This window comes from Rhagoletis zephyria, unplaced genomic scaffold, assembly GCF_001687245.7.
Source record: "Rhagoletis zephyria isolate East Lansing unplaced genomic scaffold, Rhagoletis_zephyria_1.1 Rzeph_scaffold_03798, whole genome shotgun sequence".
Lineage (NCBI taxonomy): Eukaryota > Metazoa > Arthropoda > Insecta > Diptera > Tephritidae > Rhagoletis > Rhagoletis zephyria.
The window spans coordinates 34,920-43,078 of NW_016160881.1; positions in this window are offsets into that span (position 1 = coordinate 34,920).

Genomic DNA, 8,159 nt, shown 5'->3' on the forward strand with positions numbered 1-8,159 from the left:
GTCAGTTAAGCAGTTAGCCAGAAGAAGAAGAAGAAGAAGAAGAAGTGCTTAAGCCAACAAAAAATGTATAGATAGCATACTAGAATACTTAGTACAAGTGGTGCATGGAACTTCCTGCCTGCTGACAGTGGTGTTTGTTAGTGACGTCGTCTCGCGACTGTCGACTGCTGCACTTTCGCTAAGCAGTAATTTGGTCGGTGTTGAATTGACGTAATTACAATATTACCAGTATAATAGTAATAAAAAAATACTTAGTGCGCTAGAAATTTGCATTTAAAGCGCATAAAATAAAAAGTATGTATGTTCATGAAGAGTAATGAAAAAAGTATGAAAGCAAGTGTGGAGAACAAATAAAATAAATGCTAGCCAAAAAATATTAAAGAAGAAAAGTTTTAATTAAATTTGTTAAAAAATTGTACTCAGAATGTATAAAAATAGTTATGAAATAACTCAAAGATATACTAAAAAAAAAAAAACAAAAAAAAATACTTCAATATTTTAGCAAACGTTTGTGTTCAATGCGTGCTCCGTAGCAATGTGTTACGCTTTGCATAACTTTTGTAATTAAAACCGTTGTTACTGTTTCCGGCTATAGCTGCATATGCTTGACAATTTTTAAAACCCGAAAAAGTTTCAATAAGGATGGCATTAAAATAAAAATTGCTGAAAAGAGTTGATAAAAATCCTCCGAAAAAAGGATTAACTAGAAGCAATAGAATTAAATATCTACATATATAGTACATATGCATATATCAAAGATGGATATAAAAAATAATAATAAAAAACAAGCTACTCTTATTACGAAACATATGTCGCCAAACGGAACTTGAATAACAAATAAAAAACACCATCATCATCATCATTACAATTATCAGAATTAAGAATGTGTGAAATTCAAGCTCTGCGTATGCGCAATATCACTGCTAGCTGTGGTGGTTGTGGCGGCGCTTACAGTGCGTCAATGCAAATTTCGTACAAAATAATTTGAAGTGCCTGAAATCGTTAATTTTTCTTGTTTTTTCTGTTCTTGCAAATACATATGTACATATTTCAAGACTTGAAAGGAATGTGTTTTTTCTCTTTCTATACTATACTAGTGTTCTCCCAGTCGTTGAAACTCAATCACTACAATTAAGGTGAATCGAGGTAAAGTGAGGTGATAAGAGATACGGTGAGTTGGGGTGAGATGAGTTTAGTTGGGAAGAATTGAGTTGAGGTGAGTTAAGGTGAGGTGAGATTAGTTCTTCTTTGTCTTTGTTTTTAAATTTACCAAAGGGGCGGTAATCATTATGAGTAAAATAATTTAAATCGGCATTTAATCATTATTTTATGATTTTTATTTTTCCGCTCGGATATAATATTTACTACTGAGACTTATATTTCGACTTAAAAATAATGATTATCTAAAAAATTTAAAAGGCCATGCAGACGCAGCCGACTTAAATTGTGACCTGACAATTTCGGGATTTATTCCTTTTATTAGGACGCCGCTACCTCTGAAAAGGATGCGTCGGAAGTCAAACATTATTTTTGATCAAAAAAAATAAAAATCAGGTAATAATAATGTCTTTTAAGCGAAAAAGTAAAACTTAAATATTTATTTTTAAATTTCATGTTTATTGGTTAAAGTTGAAAAACAAAAATCATTGCAAATTATAGTAGAGCATATGAACACAAATACGTGAGTATAGTTAAAACGGTTTTACGACGATTGCATGTTGATTTTTTTGGTTAAGATTTAAAAAATAAACTTGCCATTTTAAATAACCTAACCAAGGCGTTGTATCCATGACGAAGTTCTTGCAATTTTCCGAAGATCTGGCGTTTCATCCAATCAAATAAATTTGAATAACTTCCTTCTCTTCATTCACTGTCTTGTCTGATCTTGTTTGGGGTTGAATCTTTACTGCATAGTTGCTGGCAAGTTCAAAGTGAGTGAGTATCGTTGGTCCACATAAATCCAGTATACATATACTTATTTGAGATGCAATCCTTTAACTGCCTAATCATTGCATTTAATGGCGTTCATCAAGAATTGTCCTTATTCTGGTAACTCGCCATAAAGTTATGAGCTCAGGGTTCTGGTTGTTTAGTTAAGTGTAGTATTTAACCCCTGCAGAACTCAATCCTGTTGTTTCCGAGTAAAAGAATTACGCATTGAAAAATTAGCAAATTACATCAGATGGACCAATCGTAACTCACAAAAGTTCACAATGGTGCGGCATGTCGAAATAATTGGACACTCACGGCACTTCTTCTCTCTTTGCGATGGAAATCGGGATTTCGCTTTTGTTTCACTTGTTAAGGAGCTGTTTCAAAGCTGTTCATTAACTTAGTCGATTTGCTGAGGACTTGGATGTGCAGTGCTAATCGCGAATCTTTAATGCAGAACACATTTCGTAGTTTAAATGAGGGTTTTAAAGATACTATGGTTACTTCGACTCCTTTCTCTCACTTTTTGTAATTAAGTAAGCTTTGCTTAAAGTACTCAACAAAGAATTCAAACTCATTCTTCTTCTCTATAAGTAGCAGCTGTTCTAGTTTAGGGGACTCGCTCAAAAATGCCGACACCTTTTCGCGAGCGCGTCTCGTGGCAGAGCAATCTGGACTGTTGTTAATTCCGGTCACCAGCCTTTTCTTCTTCGGACGCGGCCCTCGATCGGTTTGGCAGACAGTGGGTAACTCTCTCTTTCGTTAATAAAACTTCTTACCTATAGCTTTCGTTGTGTTATTTAGCCTTTTGTCTAATTAAAATAACGTTTAACGTAATTAGTTTAAAAAATAACCATTTAGCCATATTAAATGCCGCAACTTGAGGAGGGCTGTAGGATAGAGCTGAACTCAATTTCTGATCGATTCGAATTTATCCTAAAAAGGCTAACAGGGTATGCGGTAATGGAACAGTGGATAAACTAATGAAGTGCGGCTCTGCCACTGATGTGTTCCAATCGGTGAACTTGGGCAGCATTCAAGAGCTAATGAGAGACAGAGTGGTACAGGAATTCCTACAGCTCACTTAAAATCAGGGCTTGTTATGAAATGAACAAGGAAAATACCTGCGAGCTCACGACTATCTCCACAGGACATTAAGTATCGGCATACCTTACATACATAGGTTCTGCAGCAATTGCAAGGACCCTGGCTCAAACAAAACAATTGAACAATTTCTCTGCGGGTGTCAGGCCCTTCACAAGAGTGGGGCTGAAGAAACTTGTAAAAATAACAAAATTACTGCTTGATCGAGTAAGATGTATATAATAACAGCATCCATATTGAAAATAACAACGGTATCTACAGCGACAAGAACATCGATAACGATATCCATAGCGATAGTAATATCGATAACGATACTAATAACTATGTCTGCGACGAAAATGAAATCTATATACATTTAATGTCGATAACGATGAATATCAAGGCGATAGCAGCAACGATATCGATAACCACAAAATTCGGGGCCATCAATGAATCTATCGCAATTCAATTTTCGTGAAATCTGCGAAACACCGATCACTGAACCCGAATGAATCAACTAACAATATTGATATTGATAATAAACAGTATGAAACGGTAAGGATGTCAAGGAGAAGGAAAATTATTATGATTTCGATAACAATAACGAAATATAGTACTTATGCAGATACCGGTAATAAATTTGAAATGAATTCGGCCAAGAATCTGTAGTTTATTTTTAATTACTATGTGAAAGTAGCATAGGCACCGAATTTTAAATCAAAGCTTCGTCTTCTGCCTACCGCTTGATTCTTTAATTGTTACTTGTTTTCATTTTACTTCCTCTACATATATACTACCAAAGGCGAATAGCTTAATAAAAAGTGACTGAATTGTCGCCAACCGTTAAACGCATGCCACGCAATTCGAAACCGAAAGTGTACCAACCGTTTGTTGTCAACGCCGCTGCAGCTGCTACGAACATTTTCACTACCTTTCCTTTTCACCAGAAATCTACGAGTCTACAAGAAAATTTGATGCATTCGCTGCCGCATTGCCATGATTTGTGCGTTAGGTTTTACCCACTTTTCTTACGGCTATGCTAATTAAGTGACTATGGAGTTGCGATATATGTATTCGCACTCTACTTAGCATATGCTCCACAAATCCTTGCTATGTAGCCGATGAGTCGTTGCATTCACTTAGCAACTTAACTACACTAGCAAGGCTTGCATTGCAAAAACTGCCTACTCTAGACCTTGCTGGCGCAGGGCTGCAATAGGCGGCACAAATATACAGAGGTACATATGTAACTGGCGTAACAGCGCTAGCGAAAGGAAGGCGCGTAGGGAAGTAAAAGGAAATTCGAAGGGCCCCAGCAGTGGCGTATCGTGATGCAAAATTTTAAATATAGCAGTGCGCTATTGATTTTGTACATATAATGTGTACATGGAAGGTTGAAGCGGAACTATCGGAATGACGACTATGCGAAGTAGGTAAAGCGGCTAGAAAAAAACAACGACTAATAATAATAAAAGGAAGTAAAGCTAAGCAAATAGTACCAAGGAAAATAATGTATGTATTTTTTTTATCAAGGGTAATATGTGAGATACTCATTGAAAACAGCAAAGAAATTTGGCATGCCAACGTTAAATATCTACGCTAATAATGCTTGTTTGGTAAGAATGCATTGAAGAAATGTCGTGATTTTGTGAGTGATTTAACGTTTTTTTTTTTTCATTTGTATACTTTTACAGCTGCAAGTGACATATAATGGTCTATTAAATGAAATCTTTTGCAATGGAGTTATATTTTGACAATTAGAATAAAACTATACGACTTATATATTCAACTTTTTCCCTTAAATATTTTAAAAGGCTTATTGATTTTGACATACAGAGAAAAGAGCCATTATTTTGATTCCGATCAGGTATTAGCTTTGTTATTACGATAAATGTAACAATTATGGGCTTGCATGTGAAAGCATTGACGGCTGCTGTACTTTAATGGTTAGCAGGGCGCGCTACCATTCCGCAGGGCCTGGGTTCAAGCCCGGTTCAACCCAACATCAAAAATAAAAAAAAAACAGCGGGCGCCCCTCGGCAGTCTATGGGAAACATCCACTCAAGTCTAAACTGGACACAGCAATTCTTTTAGCTAGGAAGATAACTAAAAGCCTTGAAAGGGCAATGAATTTTCCAAAATCGCCAAATCGCTGAAAAGATATTCTACTCGTCAGATCTCTGCATTGTCCTAAGTATATGAATAAAATTGTTCCCTGTTTATATATATGTACATTGGTGAGAACTGCAATGCAGTCAGACTACCTAACAAAGTAACACTAAATCATTTCTCTTGAAATATCCAAGAGTGATTCTTGAACCAAAAAGCATTAGGGAGCCGAGTATAAAAAGAATGTGAGGCATATTCTAGGATTGTACACTGGAGTTCATACTCATACTTAAGATTATGTTAAACTTAGATTATGTCGTTAAAAATCTTAGCGATATTGAGATAGTAACTTCTGTTGATGTAACGGTACACCCGTATGAATCTATTGAGAATCCAGTAAAGTAAATAAAATACCGACAGATAATTATAATAATTAAGGAACTCCCCTCATATTCGATTACATCTAAATTATCTAGTGGGGGATATTCCGAGTTTAGCCTAATATATATGAGGATTTAGTGACATCGTCGCACTTGATGTGAATCCTAAACGCATATATCTGACAATGACACTGGTGACAATGTAATGCAGGTGTACTCCCATCTTATAAAAAACAATGTCTTGCAGCGGTCACTAATAAAAACTCGATTGCAAGATACAGACTTATCTTTTCCGTACAAGATACTTAAGTGACTAATGTATGACCTTCGCTACGGGGATAATTCATTTTTGAAGTTAGTATGTGTGTACCTTATACTTATTGAGTTATAAGCGATCTGAGCGCCATATTTCATATAAATGGGAGCAGGCGTTTATTAATGATTCACCTGTACCAATTCTGAATTAAAAAAAAAAAAAACATTTTATCACAAATCTTTTGATAATTCATTCAACTTATTAAATAATTTGAATATAACCTTTTAAACACGTGGCAACCCTATTCAAACATTACAAATGTGCTATTTAAGAATTTCTTAACACTCTTTCGTTTGACTCACGTATTTTCAAATTTCATATAACTGGTGTATAAGTTAACTAAAGTCGACTTTTCAAACATTTTCTCTTCAAATCCCTCTCGTCTGGCATCCATATAGTGATACATATTTGTATTACATAATTCCCTTAATTCAAACTGAATTTGATTTTTTAAACAGATGGCAGGCCTCCTCTAGTAAAGTTGGGAAAAAAGCTTTTGAAGCCCATTTCGATTGATACCCATTTTGTTATAACGAATTTATTTTTTTAAGTAATTTGAATTTAATCTCTTAAAAGGTGACATCTCACGTTTGAAAGTCGAACGAACGTTGCGGATCTGATGGCGTTGATTATTAAATAATTGGAGTTTAATTGTTTAACAGGTGGCAACTCTTTTAGAAAAAGTAAAACCTCTGTATGCCTGGACAAACAATCCCTTGGCGTATTATATATATAGATATATGGCCATATTCATAAAAAATAAAGTAGCTTTAAAAAAGGTTTATAAATTGAAAAATGTATGAAAGCGTCATTTTATAAAGCTCTTTAAACCTACTTCATTTTATATGAATAAGGCCAATAGATTTTATTTTATAGATTTCGACTTGTACCGTCAAACACAGATTTAATTTTCGCGACTTCCGTGAATGAGGTGTAGTGGAACAATCATGTTGCGTCCCCAGCAGTAGACAGCCATTATGTGGCGAAGCTGCCCCCATTTTTATTTCCTATAGAAACCTATATTCTCTGGAAATTAGACAATAAGACATGGTAGGTAGTGCATCCTGAGCGTTTAAAGCTCTCCAACTTGTCGTTTACGATTTCGGAGTATTTACTTTACTTATAATTTCCGAGAATCCACTCAGGACGTTACAAATCATTCATTAAATTTAAGATATCAGCATACTTTATTAATTTATTTCTTGAAACAAAAAGTGGATTTATGAAATTCTGCCAGCCCCATTTCCACAATAAGGCCTTGCACATCTGAACAAAAAATTATATGAATGAATAGAATCAACATTTGCTCTCTTGTACGATAAATTGCCACTTTTTTACCTGACGCCAACAAGTTTTTTCTTTTAATCTAGCAGCTAATACTTTTACAGTTTCTTTAGATAGTTCTTTATCCCTTATCAAATCATTTAATTCTTCTTGGTTGAAAGCTTTTGGCTTTATAGACGCTAAATCACGGGTGGAATAAAATGTTTGAATAGGTACTTCCTTGTGAATCTAGTAAAGGTCTTTTAGCCGATATTATTATCCTTCCTAGATGCCACATATGTCTGTGGCCACGCGAATGGGTTAAAAATGGATGGACGGGACGAGGTATTTACGGACATGAAACTAAATGTTAAACTGCGTTGGATATCTTTTTGTTTCAGACTGTTGCTTTAGTAATCTTCAATANCGCAGTTTGCGTTGGATATCTTTTTGTTTCAGACTGTTGCTTTAGTAATCTTCAATATCCCAGGATAACCTTTTGAAAAGGATTAGATTACACATTTAAAGTCATTCACCCTGACCGCTAAGAGGCCATCCGCGTTCTCTCTAAAAGAATGATCCATTATTGGGAACGAAAAGCACGGCAACTGTTTGCCACTGCAAGTTCGAGGGTAACAAAGTCATCGACGACCTATCTAAAAGGTCTTTTTTGGAACTCAAACTATTTTGTAGTCTTATTGCGAGTTCATCTTCTACGACGCTTTGAATTTCTAAAGGGATAGAGTAAACACAGAAGACATTTTGTCTGATTGTCGCCTCAACGATTAAAGCCTTTCAATTCATCGACAATCGTATCTTATATAATTGGGCATTCGTTCATTAAAGTATTTATAAATTTCATTACCGAAACTAAAGGTGCCTTGAGCCTTTTGGGTTATGGGCTTTTAATCAAGATATAAAAGATCGTTTCTTTTCCAATGCCCTTTGTTATGCCATAATCTATTTAAAAGCTAATTAACTAATTAAGCTCAGTGAAGCCTGTCCTCAATAGCAAGGGACCAGAATTTTTGTCAGACAGGTTGATTATGCATTAATCGTCTTCAGGAGTAAAATGT